Genomic DNA, 16,320 nt, shown 5'->3' on the forward strand with positions numbered 1-16,320 from the left:
TATTCTGGATTTCACTTTGTTTAGTGTTTTTGGATTTTGCTTCTTGTCTTTGGCTTTGACATTCTGTTTGTGCCTTGCCTGACCATTGCCTGATTTTGATGACAATTTTGATTCATGTTTTGGATTTATTTGTCTGTGTGCCTTAATAAACTCTGTCCTGCTTTTACATCCATCTGTCATCTGCAGATCTGAAAATCAGATAGTTAGTTGTAAGTGGGCACATTACATCCATCCATCCATTAGCTGTAGCCACTTATCCTGTACAGCAGGGGTCTTCAATCCTATCCACAAAGGGCCAGTGTGGCTGCAGGCTTTCATTCCAACCAAGCAGGAGCTACACCTGATTTCACTTGTTTAATCATTTCACCCTCGTCTCCAGTCAACAATCAAGTGAGCCTCCAATTTGGCTGTAATGAAAGCCTGCAGCTACACCGGCCCTTTGCGGATAGGATTGAAGACCCCTGCTGTACAGGGTCGTAGGCAAGCTGGAGCCTATCCCAGCTGATTATGGGTGAGAGACAGGGTACACCCTGGACAAGTCGCCAGGTCATCGTAGGGCTAACACATACTGTAGAGACAAACAACCCTTCACACTCACATTCACACCTACAGTCAATTTAGAGCCACCAATTAACCTAACCTGCATGTCTTTGGACTGTGAGGGAAACCAGAGCACCCGGAGGAAACCCACGCAGACACGGGGAAAACATGCAAACGCCCCACAGAAAGGCCCATGTCAGCCACTGGGCTCAAAGCCAGGACCTTCTTACCATGAGGTACCAGTGCCAACCACCACACCACCGTGCCGCCCTGGCAAATTACATAAAAATTGTAATTTATGTACAACCCAAATCAGGAAAAGTTGGCATGGTATGTTGAAACTGAAAATAATGATTTGTAAATATTGTATTGCACTCAAAACAGTAAAACAGCATATTATTTGATTTTTTACCTCAAGAATGACCTCATTAATGAGTTTAGGGACAGAAGAGACTAACTGTTGAAGCATTTCAGGTGTTATTTTGTCCCATTCTTTCTGCAAACAGGTCTTAAGGTGTACAACAGTATGGGGTCACTGTTGTCATATTTTTTTGTTTCAAAATTCTCCACACATTCTCTATTGGGGACAGAGGGGACAGGCACCCTCTTCTTTCACAGTCATGCCTTTGTAATGTGTGCAGAATGTGGTTTTGCATTATCTTGTTGAAATATCTCTGGAAAAGATGTTATCTTGAAGGCAGCATATGTTGCTCCAAAATCTCAGTGTACTTTTCTGGATTACTGCTGCCATCACAGAAGTGTAAGTTACCTTTGCCAGGGGCACTGACACAACCCCATACCATGACACACCCTGGCTTTTGGACTGCAACTGGTTAGACCTACAGTTGGACTGCAGCGTGCATATCAAACAAGACAGAAGCCTTAGCATCGAGGTCTACTGGAAACCCACACACAGAGACCAGTACCTACTGTTTGACTCTCACCACCCACTGGAACACAAATTGGGGGTCATTAGGACCTTACATCACAGGGCTCAGAACATTCATTCGTAGAAGGAAAAGAGAAGGAGCAAAAACACATCAAGGAAGCACTTCAGAAGTGCAGGTATCCCAACTGGGCTTTCATCAAGACCAGAAAAAGAAACATAATGGACAGGGAAGAAAACAGCAACAAACACAAGAACATTGTCATTCCCTACATTTCTGGACTATCTGAGAAACTCAGGAGGATCTTCTACAAACACTGTACACTTCAGACCCAGTAACACTCTGAGGAAGAAATTTGTCCACCCTAAGGACAGAATACCAAGGCACAATGTAGTGTATGCAATTCAGTGCAGTGAGGAATGCACAGATCTGTACATTGGGGAAAAGAAACAACCGCTTCACAAGTGCATGGATCAACACAGGAGAGCCAGTTCCTCAGAACAGGACTCTGCAGTCTAGCTTCATCTCAATAACAAAGGATACTCGTTTCAGGACTGCAATGTTTAGCCAGAGAAGACCGGTGATTTGAAAGAGGAGTAAAAGAAGCCATCTTTGTCAACCTGGAATGACCATCACTGAACAGAGGAGGTGGTCTGAGGCCCTGTCCACACGACAACGGATTCAGGTGAATCTGATAAAATTTTTTATCATTTCGGCCTGGCGTCCACACGGCACCGGTGTTTTGGGTGCCCCAAAACGAAATCTTTTGAGAACGGGTTCCAGAGTGAAAAAATCTGGCAACGGCGCCGTTGCAAAGTTGTCTGGATGAGTAGAACGGATTTGTTTGTTTAGTTATCCATGCAGGAGCTAATGATATACGCCTTCGTCAGTCTGAGGTTACTAAGAGTAACTTTATAGAGGTGTTTAAATTAGCGAAGGCGATGTCCGATGCTGTAATATGCTCTGGCCCCATCCCAATGCGGCGTGGCGATGTAGCTTACAGCAGGTTATGGTCGCTGAACTGCTGGCTGTCCAGGTGGTGCTCTGAAAACAGTGTGGGCTTTATAGATAATTGGGCTAATTTTGAGGGCACTGCTGGCCTGTTAGGGCGGGACGGTATCCATCCCACTCGGGAAGGTGCTGCTCTCATTTCCTGCAGCATAGGTCATAGTCTCAGAACAGGCCTAGTTAATTTCTGACAATCCAGAACCAAGGCCAGGGAGCAGACGAACAGGCTAAACCGACTGTCTGCTAGCTGCACAGAGTCGTCACTCAGGGTCCACTACATCGAGACTGTGTCTGTTCCCCGAGCTCAACAAAAAGGTAGAAATTTTCAGAGAGTTTGCTCCAGTAACTTAATCAATATAAAATTAGATCATACTGACTGTACAGCTGCTGCCAGCACCTTTGATCTAAAGGTGGGGATATTAAATATTAGATCTCTTACATCTAAAGCGCTAATGGTTAATGAACTCATTACTGATCAGGAGTTTAATGTACTGTGTTTAACAGAAACATGAATTAAGCCAAATGAATATATAGCATTAAATGAAGCGAGTCCTCCTGGATACAGTTATATACACTAGCCTCGTCTAACTGGCAGAGGAGGAGGCGTCGTGGTTATTTATAACGATTATCTAGGTGTAACACAAAAACCTGGTTATACATTTAATACATTTAAAGTTCTTCATACTCATATAATGTATGTAGCCTCGAAAAATAAGTCTACCCAGTTAATTCCATTGCTTATTATTTACAGGCCCCCGGGGCCATATTCTGAGTTTCTTTCTGAATTTGCAGATTTTTATCTCAGATCTGGTTATTTCCTTAGACAAAGCTTTAGTTGTCGGAGATTTTAATATTCACTTTGATAACCCAGAAGACCCTTTAAAAACAGCGTTTGTGTCCATCTTAGATTCAGTCGGGATTAAGCAGAATGTCATAGGACCGACCCATAATGGTGGTCACACCCTTGATCTAATACTAACATTCAGATTAAACGTAGACAATATAGTCATACTTCCACAGTCTGAAGTCATCTCAGATCATTGTCTCATCTCATTCAAACTATGTCTGAGTAATAATATATGCACCTCACCACGCTACTGTATTAAACGTACTTTCACGTCAACTACTGCACAGAGCTTTATAAATGATCTCCCAGAGCTGTCAACTTTGATTGGGTCACTGTCAGCCCCTGCAGAACTTGATCAGGCAACTGAATGCTTAGAGCCAACATTCTGCCATCATATTACATAGATAATGTAGCTCCTCTAAAAAGGAAAATGGTCAGAGACAAAAAATTAGCACCCTGGTATAATGATGACACTCACACATTAAAACAGACCACTCAAAAATTGGAATGTAAATGGCGTCAAACAAAATTGGTAGTGTTCAAATTAGCTTGGAAGGAGAGCTTCCTGAAGTATAGAAAAGCTCTTAGTGCTGCGAGATCAACATATTTCTCCTCCCTAATAGAAGATAACAAAAATAATCCTAGATTCCTATTTAATACTGTAGCAAAATTAACCAGGAATAAGTCCACTATCAACACATGCACACCTGCAGTATGTAGTAGCAACGACTTCATGAATTTTTTTAATGACAAAATTGAGAATATCCGACAAAAAATTCAAACTACTAATTTAAGGTTAGACAATGAAAGTGACCTTGTAGTTAACAATATAACTGTATCAGATCATCAGTTAGAATGTTTTACTCCCCTAAAAGAAACTGAATTACTTTCATTAATCTCTACATCAAAAGCCTCAACTTGCATACTAGATCCCTTACCGACACATCTATTCAAACAGATAATGCCTGGAGTAATTGAACCGCTTCTAAAAATAATAAATTCTTCTCTTATGATTGGCTATGTACCCAAATCCTTTAAACTAGCAGTTATCAAACCCCTGATTAAAAAACCTGACCTTGATCCCTGTCAGCTGTCCAATTATCGGCCAATATCAAACCTCCCCTTTATCTCCAAGATTCTTGAAAAAGCTGTGGCACAGCAGTTATGCTCATATTTACATAGGAATAACATCCATGAAATGTATCAGTCAGGATTTAGACCTCATCATAGCACAGAGACAGCACTGGTTAAAGTAGTAAACGACCTACTGTTGGCGTCTGATCAGGGCTGTGTCTCGCTACTTGTGTTGCTTGACCTTAGTGCAGCATTTGATACCATTGATCATTCCATTCTTCTGGATAGACTAGAAAATGTTGTGGGAGTTAAGGGAATGGCCCTCTCCTGGCTCAGGTCTTATCTAACTGATCGTTATCAGTATGTTGATATAAATGGTGATATTTCTAGACGTACCGAGGTAAAGTTTGGTGTTCCACAAGGTTCTGTCTTGGGTCCACTGCTTTTTTCTCTATATATGTTACCTCTGGGCGATATTATTCGTAAACATTGTATTAGTTTCCACTGTTATGCTGATGACACACAGTTGTATGTCTCTGCAAAACCTGATGAGAGACACCAGCTTAATAGAATTGAGGAATGTGTTTAGGACATTAGACACTGGATGCTTATTAATTTCCTTCTGCTTAACTCTGATAAGACTGAAGTACTTGTGCTAGGACCACATACAGCTAGAAGTAAGTTTTCTGATTACACAGTAACTCTGGATGGCCTTTCTGTTTCTTCACGTGCAGCAGTAAAAGACCTCGGAGTGATTATTGACCCCAGTCTTTCATTCGAAACTCACATTGATAACATCACCCGGATAGCTTTCTTTCATCTCAGAAATATTGCAAAGATAAGAAATTTAATGTCATTGCATGATGCAGAAAAACTAGTCCATGCTTTCGTTACCTCCAGGTTGGATTATTGTAATGCCTTACTGTCTGGATGTTCCAATAAGTGCATAAACAAGCTCCAGTTAGTTCAAAATGCAGCAGCAAGAGTCCTTACTAGAACTAGAAAATATGACCACATCACGCCTGTCTTATCCACACTGCATTGGCTCCCAATCAAATTTCGTATTGATTATAAAATACTACTATTGACCTTTAAAGCACTAAATGGTCTCGCACCACAGTACCTGAGTGAACTTCTGCTCCTCTATGACCCTACATAGATCAAAAGGTGCAGGCTATCTGCTGGTACCTCGTATAGTGAAGGCTACATCAGGGGGCAGAGCCTTTTCTTACAAAGCCCCACAGTTATGGAACAGCCTTCCAAGTAATGTTCGGGAATCAGACACAGTCTCAGCATTTAAGTCTAGGCTGAAAACATATCTGTTTAGTCAAGTCTTTTGTTAATGGTGTTTATGAGGTAAAGGAGTAGATCTGGAGGGTCCTCAGACATAGAGTGTTTTGGTAAACTGGGATGTATGGATGCTGTCAGTCCCCACTCGCTTGCTCACTTGAGTTTGTTGATGGTGTAGTGGCTGGCTGCTTTATGTCCCAGGGCTCCCTCATGCCTGTGTTACCTTCTGGCTCTCTCCTTTTAGTTATGCTGTCATAGTTAGTTGCCGGAGTCCCTGCTTGTACTCGGTGCAATATGTATACTGCTCCTACTTATTCAGGTGACATTGGGCATACCTAACAACCTGTGTTTTCTTTCCCTCCCCCCCCACCCCAAATCTGTCCCTCTGAGTTACATGGAGTCAACAGGAAATCTTTTGGTGGAGAGGGTGGAGACCTCGACTGGCTTTCGTAGCCTGCAGGGAATCGGCCGTCAGACATTCTGTCGCATGTCCCAGACCCGGTGAAATGTAACTGAATTGTCTTGGCCAGCCCTAAGGGTCCCATCTGCATCTCATCATTGCTGAGGAGTGTGCTCCCATCACCCAATCAAGCATCCAGCCAGAGCAGGTCATGATATTTTTTACCATATTAACATGCCATTGTTGTGTGTTATGCCTAATGTAAAGACTCTCGTCTCTGCGAGCCTACCACACAGATTTAATACTTGTCATTTTTAGGGCATACCTAACAACCTGTGTTTTCTTTCTCTCCCCCCCCCCCCAATCTGTCCCTCTGAGTTACATGTTGATCCTGGGATTGAGATGCTGGCCTCTTCTGCCCCTCGGACCTGCTTGATCCATCCTGGTGCCCTGTGTCTGGTCGGAGTTTTATCGCACCGCTCCTGTGAAGGACGGCCCCATGAGGACAGTTGAGGGTTATACCTGTTAAAACTGTTAATATTATAGTCAGGCTGTCTGTTGTTGCCCAAATGAGGATGGGTTCCCTTTTGAGTCTGGTTCCTCTCGAGGTTTCTTCCTCATGTCGTCTGAGGGAGTTTTTCCTTGCCACTATCACCACAGGCGTGCTCATTGGGGATAGATTAGGGATAAAATTAGCTCATGTTTTAAGTCGTTCAAATTCTGTAAAGCTGCTTTGCGACAATGTTTATTGTTAAAAGCGCTATACAAATAAACTTGATTTGATTTGTTTACGATGACATCACAACCACATGACTAGAACAAGCAGCACTCTTGCACGCATCATTCGTAACAACAGAAATTTAAATTGTTTACACATTAACCTGACTGATCCGCCAGACAGACAATTTACACCTGCTTTGATGAACAGAAAGTACAGCCTTCCACACAAAGCAACAGTTACCTGACTATAATGGAGGCAGAGGGGAAAAGGGTCAGAAGACCCTTCAACAGACTGTTTTGTATGGACCACTGCATTGCATTCACTTTTGTATACAGCTTTTCTTTTAAATAAACAAGTAACTGAACCATTTCTTGAATTTCTTTTTTTTATTGGATAAGACTGCTTTTCAAAATGTTCACACACAGTATAAAAAGTTATATAAATTATATAAAAATGCTTTTCAAAATGTTCACACACAATAAGAAAATTAAGTTATATAAAACTATGCACACTAATAAAACTAATTTGTACACACAGAAGGCACGATTTCCTCGCGTAGTCGCAGCCATCTTCTTGTTGTTGTGTGTTCCTGTGAGTGCTTCATGACGGATAGAAAAAGGGGTTTATGCGTGTAACAGACATTGTTGTGTTGTTCACCAGTCTTTTTATTCTGAAGAAATGAGACACAAATACACTGCTGAGGATGGCTGCAAACGTCCAGTGGCATTGGTGCTTACATTTCCAAAATGAACTGAAAGAGGCCAGCGCCTCGTTCCCATAACTACCTGCGCTCTTAAAGGGCCAGCGCAGAATTTCCCCACCACTACACACAATGGCAAGTGGAAAAAAATAAACCCGTTACATGCGCATGCGTCCTACTTCTTCTTCTATTGTTCTGGTGTCTCCGATGGGACCGTCTTACAGCACACGTAGAGGTGTGGCATGTGTATTGCATCGTTTTCAGCAAGCATTGCGTTGCCATATGGACCTGATATTTTACTGATCCGTTGCCCATGTGGATGCGATATTTTTTTTACCCGCTAAAAAAAAAATCTCGTTGCCGTTGTCGTGTGGATGTAGCCTGAGACACCACTTATCAGCCACCTACAATGCAGTCCTTGGCACACTTCCCAGAAAAGTGAATACACATCCACACCAAGACTCAGCTGACTTCAATGACTCACATGACAGAGAGAGCGAATAACCCACAGATCACCCTAACGACCATCTAGGCTACTAACACTGTTCACACATGGCCTCCAGTGACCCTAACACCTACAGGATGACTGAGAGGATCAACAACCCATGTGACCTCAATGACTCTCCTTTGGTTTGCTTTTGGTCCACTAGAGGATAAATACCTCAAAGTCAAAGTAAATTAGAAATCACTGCTTTCTTTTTTTTATTTGCATTTCCCATACTGTCCCAACTTTTTCCTGATTTGGGGTTGTAACTACTGTAAAGTAAAATAAGTCATATTTGAAGATCACCAACAAGCAGTGATCATGAAGTCTTCATATCTACCTGGGGAGGAAAAATGGAAAAGAAGAAAGTAGAAAAGGAAAAATGGATGCAAATCATTGTTAAAAAAATTGTTGCTAATTAACTGAATTTAGTCAGTTTGTCTACTTTCTTACCTCCACTTAATGGATAATGGAATCAGAACTATAGCAGCACAGACAAATACACCAATGAACAAAATTATTTTCCTCAGTTCAGATCTTTCACCAAGTACCCTAATGGAGTAATGGTTATTTTTCAGGTGCTATAAGGGAATATTCTGGGGCACTGTCAGTGTTAGAACCCACTGAAAGTGATGCAGGTATATCTCATCTTATCATCTCTAGCCGCTTTATCCTGTTCTACAGGGTCGCAGGCAAGCTGGAGCCTATCACAGCTGACTACGGGCGAAAGGCGGGGTACACCCTGGACAAGTCGCCAGGTCATCACAGGGCTGACACATAGACACAGACAACCATTCACACTCACATTCACACCTATGGTCAATTTAGAGTCACCAGTTAACCTAACCTGCATGTCTTTGGACTGTGGGGGAAAACGGAGCACCCGGAGGAAACCCATGCGGACACGGGGAGAACATGCAAACTCCGCACAGAAAGGCCCTCGCCGGCCATGGGGCTCAAACCTGGACCTTCTTGCTGTGAGGTGACAGCGCTAACCACTACACCACCGTGCCACCCAATGCAGGTATATTTTAAGCCATGTTTTACTTGACTGTATATCTAGCTAATATCCACCAGACATGCCTAAGTTAAGTTTGCTAAATTTTCTGTAAAAACAAACAAACAAACAAACAAACAACAACAACATGGAGACAGAAACTGAAGTGTTAAATTGCATTGTAATTTATTGTATTTATTATAATTTACTTGTTACCTATTTTTAACTCGTTATTCATTATTGGGCTTCAGTTATGTGCTGCGTCTGCTGTACAAGTTCACGTGTATGAGCTATTAATATAGGAATACTAATGTATTAGAATAAGCACATTAATATAAACATCGTTCATGTTACAGCAGGAACTACTATCCTGTCCAAACTTTGCTGTTAGATAAAATTTATCCATACCTTTTGACCAGTCCTATTCAAGAATTCAACTGCATTGTCATAGTTTGCACATTTTATTTGTTTGATTCAAAATAGCTGGTCATGTGAAAAAGGACAAAACATTACACCATTAATTGGTGGAAAGGTAGCTTATTACTGGAAAGGCTACATTTTGAAAATAGGTCAGCTACTACTACACTGATAAAAATGTAGTTAACACTGACAGTGTGGCATTTCAAAGAGTTTATGTTAAGTAATAGTTTATCTATTTATAGTTGTTAGGAGTGTAATATAATGGCACTCTCTGTATCTGTAATTATTATTGCTCAAAATATTCCTTTCTGTTTTTGGCCTGGAGTGGAAATTTTTATTTTATTTTATTTTTTTCCCCACTATGCCCTGAAAACACTGAAAACACTGGTACTGAGACTAACTATGTTTCAAAACAATGCCTAATGCCTTTTGCAAATTAGGGAACTATTGTTTAAAGTTGGAAAGAAGTGATACCTAATGATATTTAATTAATTTTATTTATTTTATTTTACATGGTACATTCCAGAAAAATCAGAATCATAATGCTGAGAGCTGGCATGCAATGATGCTTATAGACAAAATGTAGTCCTTTCAACTGCATTTCATAATGCCTGTCTGGTTTTCTGAGAAAGAAGAATGCTGGATAACATTTATTTTTAAATGAGAAAAAAACCCCACCAAAATTAAGGTACAAGTGCTTTTTAATTTTTTTTTTATAATTACTTAAATGATTACCTTTGGAGTGCTATCAATAAAAGAATATTTCCACAGACTTAGACAAAGATAGGCTAATTTCAAATCTTTTTTGTGGTTTTTGAGGGTTTTTTTTCTTTTTTTATTTCTGAAACCTGGCAACCATCCCCACAAGCTTCAGTTCTGCAGTTAGCACCTAGTCTGCAGGTTTCTGAGCAATAATTCTTTAAGAAAAAGTGTGTGTGTGTATGTATATATATATATATATATATATATATATATATATATATATATATATATACACACACACTACCGTTCAAAAGTTTGGGGTCACCCAGACAATATTGTGTTTTCCATGAAAATTCACACTTTTATTTACCACCATAAGTTGTAAAATGAATAGAAAATATAGTCAAGACATTTTTCTGACCATTTTGAGCATTTAATCGACCCCACAAATGTGATGCTCCAGGTCAGTTTTATAGCTTCTCTAAAGAGCTAAACTGTTTTCAGCTGTGCTAACATGATTGTACAAGGGTTTTCTAATCATCCATTAGCCTTCTGAGGCAATGAGCAAACACATTGTACCATTAGAACACTGGAGTGATAGTTGCTGGAAATGGGCCTCTATACACCTATGTAGATATTGCACCAAAAACCAGAGATTTGCAGCTAGAATAGTCATTTACCACATTAGCAATGTATAGAGTGTATTTCTGATTAGTTTAAAGTGATCTTCATTGAAAAGAACAGTGCTTTTCTTTCAAAAATAAGGAAATTTCAAAGTGACCCCAAACTTTTGAACGGTAGTATAGATACTCACAGGTATCTGTTTTATGGGTGTAACACAGTGCTATTATCTGGATCTGTTTAGTACTTAGAACATTCACATCTGTTTTTATATTCAAGAAAGTGGCCATGGTCTATACCAGATTTTTTATGTTAAACCTTCCACTATGCCTCTGAAACAGTGGACACCACTGAACAAACAGGGCTGCTGGAAATGATAAAGTTTTCATGCACTGTTTATAACAACAAATAGCAATTTGCAGAACTTTACTTTATTCAACCCCTGAATCAGATGCCCTGTGGACATTTCTGTCAAGCTTTCTATCTTCTGTATAATGTAAGCAAGCTAACTGTTTCAGAACAGTAATGTCTTTCATCAATTGAGAAATTGTGGTGAGCCTGCAGATATATGCAGCTCTGTGTACATTTATTTTGTTTGTACAGAATTATGGCAGAAACCTGGCTTTATTTTGGAGCTCAGTAAGGCAGTGTTAAACCCAAAAAGTACATCACCTATTCGAATAATGTTAATGAACTTGGTATTTGTCCCAGGAGCAGTGTTGCTAGGTTCTGTGTATAATAGCCGCATAATGCAGATAGATATTGCAAATCAGAAATTAGCGCACTGTTAATTTGTTTTGCTATAATACTGAAAAAAAGAAGAAAAATACTTCTATTTTCTCGATACCCAAACATATTGATTTTATTTTTGTGCTGTTTTTCAGTTGTAGCTGAAATAGGAATTTTTCTGAAACCTGTCAGCTTTACCCCTGAGCTTTCACAAGCTATTCTCTGAGTTCCACATTGAGTAAAAACCTTATTCTCATGTAAGTTTTTTGTTTGGTTCTGTGGAAACCTGATGCACACACCTATTGTGAAGCTTTCTGGCTAGCGTTTGTAAAAACAAACAAACAAACAAACAAACAAACAAACAAACAAACAAACAAACAACTGAAACCTCAACTGTTTGGATGTATTCATATTAATTTTGAACACATTATATCTTCAATTCCAGCAATGTATTCATATTTGGTTACATCCCTACAAGGATTAAAAACAGTAATATTGTATTCATATTTTTAAAAACAATATACAGCAGCATTCTAATCTGTAATACAAAACAAGCTTTCTAATGGCCCATGTACACAACATAATATATGATCTAATGAAATAAATGCTTAGATGGCATAATCAGTTTAATGCAAATGGCACAAAATTATGTTGCAATACTGCATTACAAATGTTACATTTCCTATTCAGCATCTTGACAAACTACCAATCGACTTACCAGTCAGTTGGAATAGAAATAGGAAGCTCTGTGGCTCTCTTTGTGCGTGCCATTTTTGGTTTTAATAATATAAATTGAGTACCTCTCAGTCAGAACCTTAAAATAACATTGCCACTACAAAATGCATCATATCCACTGTCAGTAAAACTTACTGTAATTAACATTAAGACTTGATGAAGAAATGTGTTAGCTTTGTTACCTTTTTTAAGTGAGCCTTGCTAACCACAGTAAAATGAAATACACCCCCTATGTGTCACTTACACGCGAAATGAGTCACTTTATTTAGCAGCACAACTGGGGGGTGGGTGAGTTTGAAGTGGTTATGAAAATGGTTTGTACCCACTATTTAAATGACTTTTTACCTCCACAATTTACTGTTTTAGTACAAAATCTGTTCTCATAATTATATAACAAATCTGATGGTTTGTACCCACTATTTAAATGACTTTTTACCTCCACAATTTACTGTTTTAAGTACAAAATCTGTTCTCATAGTTATATAACAAATCTTCTGATAAAGTCTCACAAGAGTGAACTGCTGAATAGGATGTGAGACAGTGTCTTTTGAATAACAGTTTTCATTGCAAGTTTCTTCATAGAGCTTTATTGCCACGCTTGCAAAGGATGCATGTTGGAGTATACCGTAACATTTGTTAATATTTTTATGCTTATTGTTCCTTTACTATTGCTTTTCACCTCAGACATCTTACAGTAGCACATAAGATCTTTCTACATTCAGCAATGTATTATGTCTTGTAGAAAACTTTTTATACTCGATATAAAAATATGTAAACTATATCTTTTTTGTAGCAGCAGCATCAGCTTGGTTATTGCAATGAAAAGTGTCTAGTTGTTAAACATTCACACTTTTCACACATTTCCATGATGTAATGCTTTTGCATGCAATTGCATGTATGCAGATATGTGATCTGTATTTGACTGCCCTCAGTTTTTGAACCCTGTAACTATCATTACCATATGCAGTTTTTCATGTTTTAGACAGCAATATCATCAGTAACTAAGCATACCAGCCATCTGTATGATTGTACAACACAGACTTTTTGCTCTGACCATGTTGAAGCACTTAACATGCAGCATGGAGCATGGTCCGTCACTCCAAAATATAATTCACACACAGCTAACGGGGATCCCAGGGATAGAAATGCATGGGGAGTTTTACAAAAGTGAAAAAAAAAAGTTTTGCAAGTAAATAGTAATGAACAGAAGACTGTTGTACTCATGTCTAAACAGTACATATACGGTATTAGTTTTAAAAAGCAAATTCTGGCAGCTACGGTATGTGATGTTTGTCATGTCACAAAAGTTTTTCCCCCCACAAGTTGTGCCTTATTGTGTTACTTTACTCACCAACTGATTGAGTGAAAAGGGCTTAAAATGATAATTAGATGAAGTATAACTGAAGATCTCACATGCTGAACTGCTAAAAATACATCTGTGCTGCCAGTACCTCTACCACACAGAGGCAGCTTCAAAAGAGCCTGTTCTTGTTCCTCTCTTTAACTTTTTTGTCCTTCCTGTACAGCCATGATGAGTGATACATTATAGCTAATATAACAAATCTATTTTTGTTGATTATCAATTGGTATTAACTCACCATCTGTGATATTCTCATGTTTTTAAATAATAATAATAATAATAATAATAATAATAATAATAATAATGGGGCAGCATGGTGATGTAGTGGTTAGCACTGTTGTCTCACAGCAAGAAAGTTCTGGGTTCAAGCCCAGTGGCTGACAAGGGCCTTTCTGTGTGGAGTTTGCATGTTCTCCCTGTGTCTGCGTGGGTGCTCTGGTTTCCCCCACAGTCCAAAGACATGCAGGTTAGGCTAATTGGTGGCTCTAAATTGACTGTAGGTGTGAATGGTTGTTTGTCTCTATGTGTAGGCCCTGCGATGACCTGGTGACTTGTCCAGGGTGTACCCTGCCTCTCGCCCATAATCAGCTGGGATAGGCTCCAGCTTGCCTACGACCCTACACAGGATAAGTGGTTACAGATGGATGGAATAATAATAATAATAATAATAATAATAATAATAATAATAATAATAATAATAATAACCTCATTGTTATTCTTCCAATTTTTGGGGGGAATTTTATTTGGTCATACATTATATTCTTTGCAATATGACAAATCAGCATGTTAGAAGTTGCACAACTGTGAAGTTATAAAATACAAAACAACACTCATAATTATTACCACCATATTCATTTGTATTTATTTAAGTTAGTTTTAATTTCGTTTGTGTTCCTGGGTGAAGATGTCAGGATGAAGATTTCCTGACACATGTACCAGCAGCTTATTTTTTTTTTCTGTGCATCTATATCTTTTAACACATAACGCATTGCTTTGTTGAGACAGCATGTTCTACATTACTATAGATAGGTTTCAACAACAACAAAACAAAAAACTGTAGCTAGAAAGTGCTGATGGCATATTTTCCTTGAAAGTGTGTCAGTAGTTGATGTTTTAGGTATTGATAATTGGTTTGTGGATAATTCTGTAAGATTACATTTGCTATGTGATGTGCATTGTGTGATGTGTGATGCAGTGAGCAAGGTGAAGAAAAAATATTCAGGTTTTAGATTTTGACGTTTGCTTTTCTGCATCTTTGTAACTTTGTAAATTTGTATTATGTGCTATGATGAATATCTCTGGTCATGAATATCTGTGTGAGTAGCAAAAGACGGATGTAAAAGTGTAGTTTATCAAAAGTTTAAACACTGTATAGGAAGATACAGGTTAGATATGCAAACTTAACCCTTTTTTTTTTTGGGTAATACATTTATTAAAAACTTAAAATTATTTTTAGACTATAGTGTTTTTTTAAATTAGTTTAATTTGCATGCCTTATGAAGTTTGACTTTTATTAAATGTCACTTATGACATCTCCACAGTTTTTAATTAGATTCCCAAATATTACTTTTTCACCAAAAATGAAATGTTCAAGGAAAATGTTTGTATACCAGTAAAGTAACATATTACATATTGACAAATTTTCAGACAAAACCTATAATGAAGTCTGTCAAGTTTTGCCTGCAAAAAACAGAAGGAAATGTACAGTAACAGCCAAAGTATCCATAAAAATGATTTAGAAATCATTAACGTCTATAGCCTACATCTGTAGTCAATTTATGGAAATTGACTATCCATAAATGTGGACACTGTATGAAAGTGTTAATGTTAAAAAAAATCAGAAGATTATTTCATAGACTCACTATAAATAAAAAAAATTCAAAGATCTATGCAAACACATTTTATAATGAAAAGAACAAGACACCAAAGCAAAAATAAATCAGCAATGTGCAATAATCATTCTCAGTGTAGAGCAGTGTTACAGTGACATTGTTCTTTTAATCTTATTAAAAACTTTATTACTAATTGTATCTGAAGTCATTGTTCTACATGATAGACACAAAATGCTTAGAAAACATCTTTAACCCAATAAAACAGATGTGCCTTTTATTATTATTTGATTATAATGCATAACCTAATTACATCGTGTATGTGAATCTGGGTAATTTTTTGTAATGTTACTATCTGACTGCAAATATATAAAAAATGGACTCTTACCTTCTGTGTACAAAACCTCATTGAGTTACAAACATTGATATTAAGGTGGATGTTCTTCAGGCAACTAATGCCAGTTGTGGCTGGCCCTGCAACCACTCTTAACAGAATGTGACCTGTGTGTTGCTCCTGACAGAGAGTGTTGATCGAGTGATGTGCTTACTAGCATGTGGCTTCTTTGGTGTTCTTGTTGCCATGAGTTCTATGTACCTACCTCTTACGTCATATTAATACTGCCCACAAGTCCTTCCATCACTTAACTTCTCCAGTATAATCAGCTCAAATGTCTTGCACCTTTGTGTGTGTGTGTGCGCGCGTGCGTGTATGTATGTGTTTCAGAAAAAGCCCACGAAAGGAGGGCAAAGGTATCAAGGGCACACATCATGCCTACTAATGAACATCTTTCATTAAATACAGAGCTTGTATAATGTTACCTGAAAAATATGTTCATTTATGACATTTAAGACCCTTTGCCTTTCTACAGAACATTTTAAGAAATGCAAGCATTTTTCTTGATTCATGGTTAGTTTTATAAATGTAAAGATTTGTAAACATTTGTGCCATACCTTCTTTTCTCATCAGATTGGTGAA

General features: G+C 38.4%; 1 protein-coding gene across 2 annotated transcripts in view; it reads right to left on the reverse strand.

Moving 5' to 3' along the window:
• nfil3-4 (nuclear factor, interleukin 3 regulated, member 4) overlaps positions 1–15,852 on the reverse strand; it is a 28,633-nt gene extending 12,781 nt beyond the window's left edge. The window contains exon 1 of one of the 2 annotated variants that reach the window (XM_060940623.1): positions 15,733–15,852. The gene's annotated coding sequence lies outside the window, so the exon portion shown is untranslated. Of the gene's footprint in view, positions 1–12,138; positions 12,187–15,732 lie in introns of those variants that run through there. The other variant, XM_060940624.1, reaches the window with a different exon arrangement.
• Positions 15,853–16,320: the final 468 nt, after the last annotated feature.

This window comes from Neoarius graeffei, chromosome 15, assembly GCF_027579695.1.
Source record: "Neoarius graeffei isolate fNeoGra1 chromosome 15, fNeoGra1.pri, whole genome shotgun sequence".
Taxonomy (NCBI): Eukaryota; Metazoa; Chordata; class Actinopteri; order Siluriformes; family Ariidae; genus Neoarius; species Neoarius graeffei.